This window comes from Suricata suricatta, chromosome 3, assembly GCF_006229205.1.
Source record: "Suricata suricatta isolate VVHF042 chromosome 3, meerkat_22Aug2017_6uvM2_HiC, whole genome shotgun sequence".
NCBI classification, from domain to species: Eukaryota; Metazoa; Chordata; class Mammalia; order Carnivora; family Herpestidae; genus Suricata; species Suricata suricatta.
This window is the reverse complement of record NC_043702.1, coordinates 64,615,307-64,627,504: the sequence shown is the minus strand read 5'-3', so window position 1 is coordinate 64,627,504 and position 12,198 is coordinate 64,615,307. Positions and strand designations below refer to the sequence as shown.

The window sequence follows — 12,198 nt, the reverse complement described above, 5'->3', positions numbered from 1 at the left end:
TGAAATATTTTGGGTATATAATATTTATCAGATATCATAAGATACCTAAATAGAAGACAAGATTACTTGTGTAAGGTGATTTTCTTTGGTGTGGTTTTATATGATTATATATTTACAGGAGCTACTGTATAAATTTCAGGGTCACTTGGGTGGCTCAGTCAGCTAAGTGTCTGACTTGGTCTCCTCTCAGATCACCACCTCATGGTTCATGAGTTGGAGCCCGCATTAGGCTCTCTGTTGTCAGTGTGGAGCCTGCTTTGGATCCTCTGTCTCCCTCTCTCTCTGCCTCTCCCCGCTTCTGTGGGTGTCAGTGCTATAGAACAAACTGAGTTATTGCTAATACTATTTCAACACCCAAGCGCTTCCTTCCAATTCTTTCTGAAATGTATCTTTTTTTTTTTTTAATAATGTTAGGGGATGTTGAGAAATTTAAAAGGTGAGTTGGTAGAAGATGCTAATAGTTCTGGAATACAATTCTTCCATTTATGAGTTCTGTGCTTCAGCTGACATTGGCTGCAGAAGTCTAGCAAAAACAAACAAACAAATGAAAAACAATAAATTAGCTATTTCAGCAATAGCATGTCTTTAAACTTCAAAGCCCAGGAATTCAGTGAAGCTAGTCATTTTACAATTATAGTTTTATTAGTGGCAATTTATAATCCCGTGTCAGAAGGAAAGTTTGGAAAATAATTTTGTAATTTTTAGTTGCCTCACCAATAAGATGGTGATAAATTAGTATGATTCTTTTAAATAGGATGTTGAGGTTTTTATTTTATTTATATATTTTTAAAGGGTTTTATTTTTAAGTAACCTCCACATCCAACCTGGGGCTGGGAACTCAAAACCCAGAGATGAAGACTTACAGACTCCGCCGGCTGAGTCAACTAGGCGTCCCCAGTTAGTGTGATATTCTTTGTTCTAAGGTTTGAATTATGAATAAATAAGAAATGATTGTACTCTACAAAATTCGAACTGTAACAGGTAGGAATTATGAAATGTTAAATCTGAGAAAGAACCATCCATTACATTTATTGGAAAACCAACACTTAAAAAATAGGACTGTAGATTTAATAAATAAGAATACAGGCTGCCCAGGGCTGGACTTGTGGCGGGATCTTCAGCCTGGCCGGTGCTTCACGCCCACACATCTGCCAACAGGATTCTGCCCTGCCCCGCCATCTGCCCCTCTTGCCCCTCACGCGGGGTCAGCCGCTGCCAGGTTTCACGCTGCGCCCACTCCACTGTCCAGCCTCTGCCATGCGGCAACACACCCGTGGAGACAAAGCTTTTGTTGTGTTCCTGAATAATGACATTGAAGAGAAAAAGAAGATACAGAAGCATTAAGTCCCTCCCCAAGAGGTCTGGAGGTTGGAAGCTGGAAGTGGATGGGACAGAAGCCAAATGAGTGTGAAAGTTACTGGAAGAAGGAGATCAGTCACTTTCAACATTAACACTAGCATCCCACCAACACTGATGGGGAGGAGGAGCCCTCCCTGGGGCAGAAGGCTGAAGAACAGGGACCTGAATTGACGCCCACTCCTAATTGCCCGGTTGAAGTTACGGAGAATGCTGGTAAGAAGGCCCTACTGCTGAACTGTCACTATCCAGAAGGTGAGGTTGGACAAGAAGAGGGGGAAGATAATAACACTTTCTTCCTCAGGGAGGTGAGCTGTCGGTCCATTGGTGAATCTGCGTGGAAGGACACAAATTACACACTCAACACGGATTCTCTGGACTGGGCCTTATATTGACCACCTGACAGATTGCCTGGCAGGCAGAGGGGCGGATAACACTTTTGCAGGTGAGTTGCAGCGAGTCAGCACTGCCCTGGAGCACCAGGAAGACATTGCTCTTCTCTGAGATCTCAAAAGCTTTGTCGAGAGCCGGTGGAGCAGACAAGATGTTGAATACCTCCATTTTTTGGCCAGGGAGCAAGCCAGACACACACCTACTCTGAGATGGTTTTCATCTCCTTCACTATCATTGAAAATCATCCAACTTAAATTATTTCCGTTGCCCTCTTTGTTACTATTCATTTATTTCTTCTCTACAAATATGGTATTCCTAGATGGACAATAAAATTGATTTATCTCAAAAAAATTCCCAGTTAAATTTGGATTTCACATAAACGGTGAATAATTTTTGGCAGAAGTATGTCCCCTGCAGTATTTAATTATACTAAATAATGACTTGTTGTCTATCTGAAAATCAAATTTAACTGGGCATCCTGTATTTTATCTAACAACTCTCCCCAAAAGGTATCAAAATTCTTTTTCAAAGGCTTACAACTAACTATATGCTGTGGTAGGAATAAAATCTGAACAATTAAGGAGTTTACAGGCACTCCTAGGAAGGATTGTTATATAGTAGCATGTTTTAGAAAAGAATATAAACTATATTTTATAGACACTGAAAACAATCTAATTGTTTAAAATAGAAACCTTTGGGGCACCTGGGTGGCTCAGTTGGTTGAGCATCTGACTCTTGATTTCAGCTCAGGTTGTGGTCCTAGGGTCATGGTCCCAGGGTCTGCCTTGAGTGTGGAGCCTGCTTGGGATTCTCTCTCTCTTCCTCCAGCACTTTCCCCTTCTTGTGCTCTCTCTCTTTCTAAAAAAATAAAACAAAATACAAATAAATGCTGTTCATAAAATAAAATAAAATAGAAATCTTTGAATCTATTGACTCTAGTTACCAAGCTTTGAATTGCTTTATTCTCTCAGAATTTAAAAAGTGCTTATTTTGACAAATCAGTTTCTTGTTAAATTTTTACTAAAACAGAAGCAGCTCGATCAGTCATCACTGCTGACCAAAGCTGAATAGCAGCTGTTCCTCGAAGTGTGTTTTCTGAATACTTCGAGTTAATAATTCAAGTCAATTTTAAGTAAAATCTTAGCTAAGAAACAGTAAGAATTAGAATTATTTAGTGTCATCTTGTAGCCCTATTCTGACCTCAACTTGATGGCTTAGATTCTCACTTATTTTATAATACATTATCACAAGCTACCTTTATTCATTTTTGTCAGCAGCTTAAATCTAAGACTTTAGCACTAAGCTCTTCTGTTGCAGGGAGACAGGCAGGGATGCCATCTAGGGCTTCCTTGAAACTCAGGTGGGGCTCTTCAGTCGGCCTTACCTTGTGAGGGCACTGTGACCTAAAGATCTTGGGCTTCTTCATGTAGCCTTAAGTAAATTTCTCCTTTTCATAAAAACCCCTAATTTAATCATTATATATATATTTTCAAAATTATTGATATAAAGTTGATACTATCCTTTTGTTCAATCCTAAAAAAGCTGTAATTATGCCACATTTTTTCATTCCAGGGGTGTTTACTTATGTCATCCATCTTTTATTCGTGTTAATCTTAACCAGAATCATGTTGATTTTATAAGACTAATAACCAACTTTTGGCTTTTTGATCTCCACTACATGTTTATTTCCAAATTTTTGAAATGAAATGCATTGCTTGGTGAAATGGCCCCTGTGTAAAGGTCCAATTGGAGTTAGAAGTCAACTTAATCAGGCAGGTTATAGAGATGATAACTGTCCTGAGTGGGAAATGGGACCAATGGTTTAGGCACCCTCTAAATTTAAGAATTTTTGTTTTTGAGAGCTGTGTTATTTAGCAAGAGTAGTAGGTATAGCTTGCTCCAAATTATAGCTTTCTTTCATAAAAGCATCCTTTACAAATATGAAGTAAGAAAACATGATCAAAATTAAAAGATTTTAAAACTCTGTAAGAGATTTTATTAAGAATGCACACTACAAACAGGGTACCTCCCAGTAAACCATAAAGAAAAAAAATCTCTTGTTGTGGTAATAATACGTTTTATATTTTTTTATATTTACTTTTAAGTGGTAAAGAGCCCTATATATTTTAAAGATATAATTAATTCTTGTTAATGCTTATAAGGCAAAGAGAAGGCATAATTATTCTTATTTTAAAGATGAATAAAACATGGCTCAAATTTATTATAGGATTTCTCAAGGACACAAGTAGTGGATGAGTAATTCTTACAGTCTCCAGATTTTTAGTAAAGAACACAGTACATTAGCTTACCTTAATCTCAGAAACTATTTTTAAATTATTTAAGGAATATAACATTTTCCCAGTTATTTTATTTTATTATTTTTTAATCTCAGAATGAGAGAGAGTATGAGTGAGTTGGGGGGAGGGGCCGAGAAAGAGAGAGAGAAGCTTAAGTAGGCTCCACACTGAGCACTGAGCCCAACACAGGGGTCCATCCTTGACCCTGGGATCATGACCTGAGCTGAAATCAAGAGTCCCACACTCAACTGACCGAGCCATCCAGGTGTCCTTCCAGTTACTTTAATATTAGATTAAAGTTAATCTAATTACTAATTGATCAATAATATTAGAATCACTATAAAATAATAAAGTAAACATTGGAATGCTGGATTGAAATGTTCTTCAAATTTTTCTATAAAAATAATCAATCATGCCAGATGGCATTACCCAAAAGTACTATTTTATAAGAAGAGTACAATATACATATAAAAGCCTTTTAAATCTTAGAATAGATCTCAAAATCAGTGGCTATATATATTGAAATCCATTCTGAAAGGATAAACAGATAAAGGATAAACAGAAAGGATAAAATTACATTTAAAAATAATATATCAGGGGTGCCTGGGTGGCCCAGTCAGTTGAGTGTGCGACTCTTGATTTTGGCTGGGCCAGATCCCAGGGCCATGATCCCAGAATGTGAGATTATCTCTTTCCCTCTGCCCTTCTTCCCTACTTTCACTTTCCCTCCCTCTCTTTCCCTCTCTCCTTCTCTCCTCCTCTCCCTCCGTCTCTCTCTCTTTCTCTCTATTTAAAATAATAAAAAGGGGCACCTGAGTGGCTCAGTCAGTTAAGCATCTGGCTTCGGCTCAGGTCATGATCTCACGGTTCGTGGGTTCGAGCCCCACATCAGGCTTTGTGCTGACTGCTAGCTCAGAGCCTGGAGCCTGCTTCGGATTCTGTGTCTCCCTCTCTCTGTGACCCTTCCCTGCTCGTGCTGTTTCTCTCTATCTCTCAAAAATAAATAAAAATATTAATTAAAAAATACATCAAAATGCTGTTTATTTTTGTCATATTATTTTTACTAAAGCTGTCTTTATTGTGTAAAAGCTCACAGGAGATGATATTAAGTACTTACTACTTCTGAGTTTTAGTTACTAAATGGAGATAGACTGAGAAGCCATTAAAACAACAGTTGGGTGGGAAGCGGGAGTATTTGTAGGGTTTCGTAACCATTTTTACATTATCAGTAGTATACATTTACTATTTAGTATTATCTGTTTAGTTTTATTTATTCATTTAGTTTCACTTATTTTAGCATTAGGATAGTATTATACATTTACTATTTACTTTTATTTACTTATTAATTTACATTTACTATTTAGGTATTTAACAAAAACATAGTAATGAAAATTGATATTCAGACCTAAACAAATTACACTATTTGTTATTTGATAAGTGCATCTTATAAGGATCTACCCCAATAAGAAATGTCAAGATACAAATACAATCTTGATAAAAATCCTGAAACATTCCTTTTCTAATCCCCATCTCAGGTAGGATGCCCTGCCCAAACTTCCAGATTAAGGGGCAGAGCCAATATTTGAATGTAAATTGAAGATGTTTTATTTATCATTGGCCACTAATTTATGTTAACGAAATCTTACTTAAAGCAGAGGTTAAAAGATAAACATCTATCTTATAGGGAAGGCCATAATTCTATAATTTATTAATTCTGTGACATTTCTAGGATTTGGCCTTTATCAGTGATGGAGGATTTCACTGGGTGAGCAGCATAATCACTTGTACATCAATACTTTTAATAGTATCGATTCCCAAATTCCCATCTTCTCCCTCCCTGCCCTTCCATGTGCACAGACAGCCCAAGTGTAAAGTACTCTCGCCTCAAATATGAAAACCTCTGTGTTAAACCATAGTCAAAAAAAAAAAAAAACCTGTCACTGCCCCTCATTTGTCTCCTCTGAGACAGAAATTGGTGGGTATGTCAAATAACTGAGATTCCTGACTGGAGATAGAACGTCTTGAGGGAGTCAGTATCCCCAGTACTTAGCACAGAGTTTAGTGTGCATAAGGTCCAGCACACATTTATTGAATTGGCAAAGTAAAAACAAAGACACAGAATAAACAAGTTTCCTGCCTTCTAGCAGCTTGTTCCCCTTCCTGGATGGGAGGAGACATGTGCACGGAAAAGGACAGCAGCACAGCAGGTGCTCAGAAAGCACCTGCACTCCGGAGGTTCTGAAATCTGTGGGAGGCATTGTTAAAGAAAGAGGCCTCAATAGATGTAAATTGGGAATAGATAAAATGCAGATGTGAAAACATTCCTGACTGTGGAAGCGGCTTGACCTGATGTTGAAATGAGTTTTCAATCTGAGACACAATATATACGCAGTCTACAAGGGGCATTTGTTGGTTAGAAAACTGCAGAATGAAATGTCAAAACTCCGGAATAACTTTGAATTTAAGGATGGGATGTGTATATCGTATAAAAGGCCAAGTTTATTTTCTACATGATAATTTGTAAGATGTGTAACTAAGTGAATATTCAGGGCACAGCCTTGAGAGTTTCACATATACTCAAGAGAGAGCAAAGGGAAATTGCTAGCATTCTAAAGCAGGTTTTTTTTGAGAGAGTAAAATAATGCTGACCATATTTTTGAGTTTCATATAAACTTTTTGAGGAAATTTATCCACTTTATGGCTTCAGCTAGCCTCTGTTTTTAATTAACTCCCAAATCTACACCAATAGTTACCCCAATTTTATATCTCATTATAATTAAATTATTTATTATATTGGATATTTAAATTGCAAAATTTTACAAGTTGAAATCTGAGTTTATCACTTTTTTTCTACTTATTACTAATAAGAATGTCTTTTGAATAACATAGACCTCTAGGTTTTGAAATCTAGGTCATTATTTTCCCTTCCAATCTCAACAAATTTTACTGACTTCCCAGTTCTCAGTAATACTTTAAGCTTTCAACCCTTAAATCAATTACAGTTTGGTTCACATCACCTTGCATGTGACATCATTGCCCAAATAATCAAAATGAACATGTAACAAGCATTCATTATGATGAAGTAGGATGTACTTCATCAAAACTAATTTTAAAAGATTTAGGAAAACATGTTGCCAGCCTCTTCACCTGGATGCAGGAAATGATTTTACAATCATTACAGTGGTCAGGAAAGACATTATGGCATCTTCATTCCCATTAAGATAAAAGATCAACAAATATTTTTTTAATAGCAATTTAACTCCACTGTAAGGATCACAGTGTCACCTAGAAGGCAATATAAAAATGATGCCTTGGAAATCATCTCTACATGGTTCCCATAGTAATGAAGTTCTGAAGATATCATAGTTTATGCCTATATGCCTGTTAGTATACACTTCCTTAGCTCACAGGAAAGCTCCATAAGAGTGAAGACATTTATTCCTTTTTATATTGCTTTCTCTCCAGTACTTTGAACAGGGCCTGGTAAGAATCTGTGGGCTTGTCCCCTGGCTCACACCGAGGAACCACTCTTTTCTATAGCAGAAGGAGCCTAAGCAGAAAGAAACTACCAGAACTTCATTACCCAAAGCAAACCAAGGACACTCCCTCCTCTAATTCTCTTGAGTTGCTTAAGTCCATGTGTTTTGCTTTAATGGGAGTTGGCACAGGGATAACCCCTAATTGGCTAGTGATGGGTTTTCTTCCAGGTAAAAATTAAAAAAGGTCAATTTTCTTACAAATCTTAAATTTTGAGTATTTGATAAGTGAATGCATAAATGGGAATGAATGTGATTTTTCTATTGTGTATAATTTTTTAGGATTTTCTATATAGAGTATCATCTCATCTGCAAATAGTGAAAATTTTACTTACACCTTACTAATTTGGATGCCTTTTATTTCCCTGTCTTGTCTCATTGCTGTGGCTGGGATTTCTAGTACTAGGTTGAGTAAAAGAAGTAAGGGTGGACATCCTTATCATGTTCCTGGTCTTAGAGAAAAAACTCAAGTTTTTTAACCTTTAGGTATGGTATTAGCTGTGGGTTTTCAAATATGACCTTTATTATGTTGAGGTATGCTTCCTCTTAACCTGCTTTGCTGAGAGTTTTTATTATGAATGGATGTTGTACTTTGTCAAATGCTTTTTCTGCATCTATTGAGATGATCATACACTTTTTATCCTTTCTCTTATTAATGTAATACATATGTTGATTGATTTGTGATTATTGAACCATCTTTGAATCCTGGGAATAAATCCCATTTGATTGTTATGAATGATTTTGTTTAATGTATTGTTGGATTCCATTTGCTAATATTTTGCTGAAGATTTTTGCATCTATCTTCACCAGGAATATTGGCCTATAGTTTTCTTTATTGTAGTGTCTTTGTCTGGTTTTGGTATCAGGATAATGCTGGCCTCAAAGAATGAATTTGGAAGATTTCCTTCCTCTTCTATTTTTTGGAATGGTTTGAGAATACATATTAACAGTTCTTTAAACTTTTGATAGAGTTCACCTGTGAAGCTGTCTGGTCCTGGACTTTGTTTTTTTCTTTTCCTTTCTTTTATTATTATATAATCTATTGCCAACTTAGCTAACATACAGTGTATACAGTATGCTCTTGGCTTGGGGAATACATTCCCATGATACATCACGTACATACGACACCCAGTACTCATCCCAACAAGTGCCCTCCTCAATGCTCATCGCCCATTTTTCCCCTCCCTCCACCCCCACTCTTCTCTGTATTTAAGAGTCTCTTATGGTTTGCCTCCCTCTCTGTTGTTGTGAATATTTTGATTACTGATTCAATTTAAGTGCAAGTAATCAGTCTGTTTAAATTTTCCACTTCTTCTTGATTCAGTTTGGGGAGGTTATATGTTTCTAGGAATTTATTCATTTCTTCTAGATTATACAATTTGTTGACATATAGTTTTTCTTAATATTCTTTTATGATTGTTTTTCTCTGATGTTTGCTATTTCTCTTATTTGTGATTTTTATTTGAGTCCTCCCTCTTTTTATCTTTATGAATTTGGCTACAGGTTTATCAATTTTATTGATCTTTTCAGTGAACCAGCTCCTGTTTATCGATCTAGTCTCTTGTTTTTTGTTTTATAAGATTCTATTTATTTCTGCTCTGATCTTTATTCCTTTCATCTACTGGCTTTTGGCTTTGTTTTATGTTCTGTTTTGTTTTGTTTTCTAGTTCCTTTAGGTATAAACTTAGATTGAGATTTTTTTGTTTGCTTGTTTCTTATGGTAGCACTGTATACATGTTTCCCTCTTAGAACAGCTTTTGCTTTGTTTTAAAGATTTTGGACCATTGTGTTTTCACTTTCATTCGTTTCCATATATTTTTTAAATTTCCGTTTTGATTTCTTGTTTGACCAACTCATTGTTTTAGTAGCATGTTATTTAACCTGCACGTATTTGTGTTCTTTCCATATTTTTTCTTATAATTATTTTAAATTTATTTATTTATTTTGAGAGAGAGAGACAAAGACAACTAGGGGAGGGGTAGAGAGAAGGGGAGAGAGAGAATCTCAAACAGGCTCTGCTTTGACAGCACAAAGCTTGATCTCATGAATCGTGATATCATGATCTGAGCCAAAATCCAGAGTCGGATGTTTTACTGACTGAGCCACCTAAGTGCTCCTTTGATTTCTAGTTTTATACCATCGTGATTAGAAAGATGCATAATATGACTTCAGTCTTTTTGAACTTACTGAGTTTTGTTTTGTAGCCTAACATGTGATCTATTCTGGAGAATATTTTATGTGCCCTTGAAAAGAATATGTATTTTATTATTTTTGGATGGAATGTTCTAAATATATTTATTAGGTCTTCATAGTCCAATGTGTCATTTAAAGCCACTATTTTCTTACTGATTTTCTGTCTGGACAAGCTATGCATTGATGTAAGTGAGGTATAAAGGCCCCATATTATTATTGTATTGCTGTCAGTTTCTTCCTTTATGTCTGTGTTAATAATTGCTTTATGTACTTAAGGTGCCTTCCTGTTGGGTGCATACATATTTACAATTGCAATATCATCTTGCTGGATTATTCCCTTTATGATTATGTAGTGTCCTTCTTTATCTTTTGTCAGTCCTTAAATTCTATTTTGTTCAATATAAGTATTGCTGTATAATTTGACTCTTTGAGGGGTATTGATATATTTATTTACTCAAATAGTTCCCATTCTCATACAATCAATAACCTCATTCATGACTTAAGAAGAAAAGAAAGAATTGACTGTATGGTCTCCCTACAAATATTTTCACCTTGCTTTAAAAAGCAAGTAAGTTCCTGGGGCACCTGTGTGACTCAGTTGGTTAACCAGCTGACTCCTGATTAGGTTCAGGTCATGATCTCACAGTACATGAGTTCAAGCCCTCCATCAGGCTCTGTACTCACAGGGTGGAGCCTACTTCAGATCCTCTGTCTACATTGATGTGCTAGCAGGGAGTAAAGAGAAGTAGAAAACATCTTTTCAGCCTAGAGGAGTGAGTGAGGAAAAGTGACAGCAACAGAGGCAGAAGGTCAGATGTGTGTGTCCTCATCTCCCCACATCAAAGGTGAAAAGTCCAAAAAGGACAAAGTATTAGAAACACTCAGATAAGTAGAAGATAGCCCGAGAACACTAAAGCATGTGGCCTACATCCCAAGGCCTCTAGTAAGAGGCAGCTTGGTGATATACCGATGTGGTGCAATGGTGAAGTGGGTTGGTAAGATAAATGAGCTCAACACAATAATCCTGCCCTCACACATATTCCTTAGCCAGAAGCTCTTAGAAGGTGTTAAGGGAATTAGGGGGCTAATATAAGCTGGCCCAGGGTCAGGACAAAGAGTGTTAGTGTATGAGGATCACTCAGATGTAGTAAGCATTGGTTGCATCACAGTGATAACAAGTACAAGGATCCTCCAGGTCCTGCATGATCCAGAAGATAGCACATATGGAACTCTGGTACCAGTATTCCTTTCCTCTATGAGTTCACAGAAACCCCTATGTGTGCCCAGAGACCACACTGCAGAGGTAGGGCTCTGAAAAACTGAAGTTTACTTGAAAGGATTCTAAATAAATCATTTAAAAGTGGTACATGGGGCAGCAAGATTAATTCCACAGCCTCCTGCCATGTCATCCACAGGGGTAGCCAATGAGGACAAGGATAATTCAGCCATCCTTCCATTAAGCCTTGTTCTTACAGGACAGAGAGAGGGATGATCCACTACTGCTCACTCAGTCTTGAAAGAGAAAAAAGAGTCAGGAAGTTGGTACCCAATTCTCTGATTCTGTGCAAATGTTTCCATCTTTACAGTCTTTTTTTTTTAACTGTCTTCTTTCAACATGAGAGTTTGGCTGGCTGTAGACAGGGAGTGGTGTGGCTGAGAACACAAAGATAGCTATCTTTCTTTGATCATAGAAGTTGTTACAATTAAGAAACACTCTAGCAGCTGACTGCTTTTTTACCAAAAAACCAAACCACAAAACCAAAATGCCACTTTTCATCAAGTGTATGAATCATTCCTTTTCCCCTTTTTATTCTAAACTCTTTCTAAAGCTAGTCATTGCTCTCTTGTACTGCTTTTCTTCCTTTTTTTTTTTTTTTAAACAGGATACCTATAAGAACTTGACTGGTGCAAAAAAAGGGAGATGCATTCCATTTGATTCTAATTAAGGCAAAAACAAATATAAAGAAATAGATTATCTATGCAACACAGCACAGATCATTAAGATCTAATTGACATATATAACCCAATATAACCCAAAACTGCGTATGTTCACCAATATAGACCATACACAGAGCTATGACATAAACCTCAGTATACTTACAAAAACTATAATTAGTGAGTATATTCTTTAACTGTAAGGCAATAAAACTAGAAGTTAGTAATAAGAAATTTAGAGAAAATTATAAATATTTTTAAGTTCACAAATTTCCAGATAGTTCATGGGGAAGAAGAGAAATCACAAGGGCAATTAGAAAATATTTCAAATTTTATGTTAATGAAAACACATCATATGAGAACTTGCTTGCAGCTAATGCAGTACTCACAGGAAATTAATATTGTTGCCGACCACTGCATCACTGATGGTGACTGGTTTTGATCATATTTTTCTCAAAGGTTAGCTCACTAATTTAGAGAATAAGGTA

At 36.4% G+C, this 12,198-nt stretch overlaps 1 pseudogene; it reads left to right on the top strand.

Annotated features, from left to right (window-relative positions):
- Positions 1–1,257: 1,257 nt before the first annotated feature.
- LOC115287012 lies at positions 1,258–2,079 on the top strand (annotated as a pseudogene).
- Positions 2,080–12,198: the final 10,119 nt, after the last annotated feature.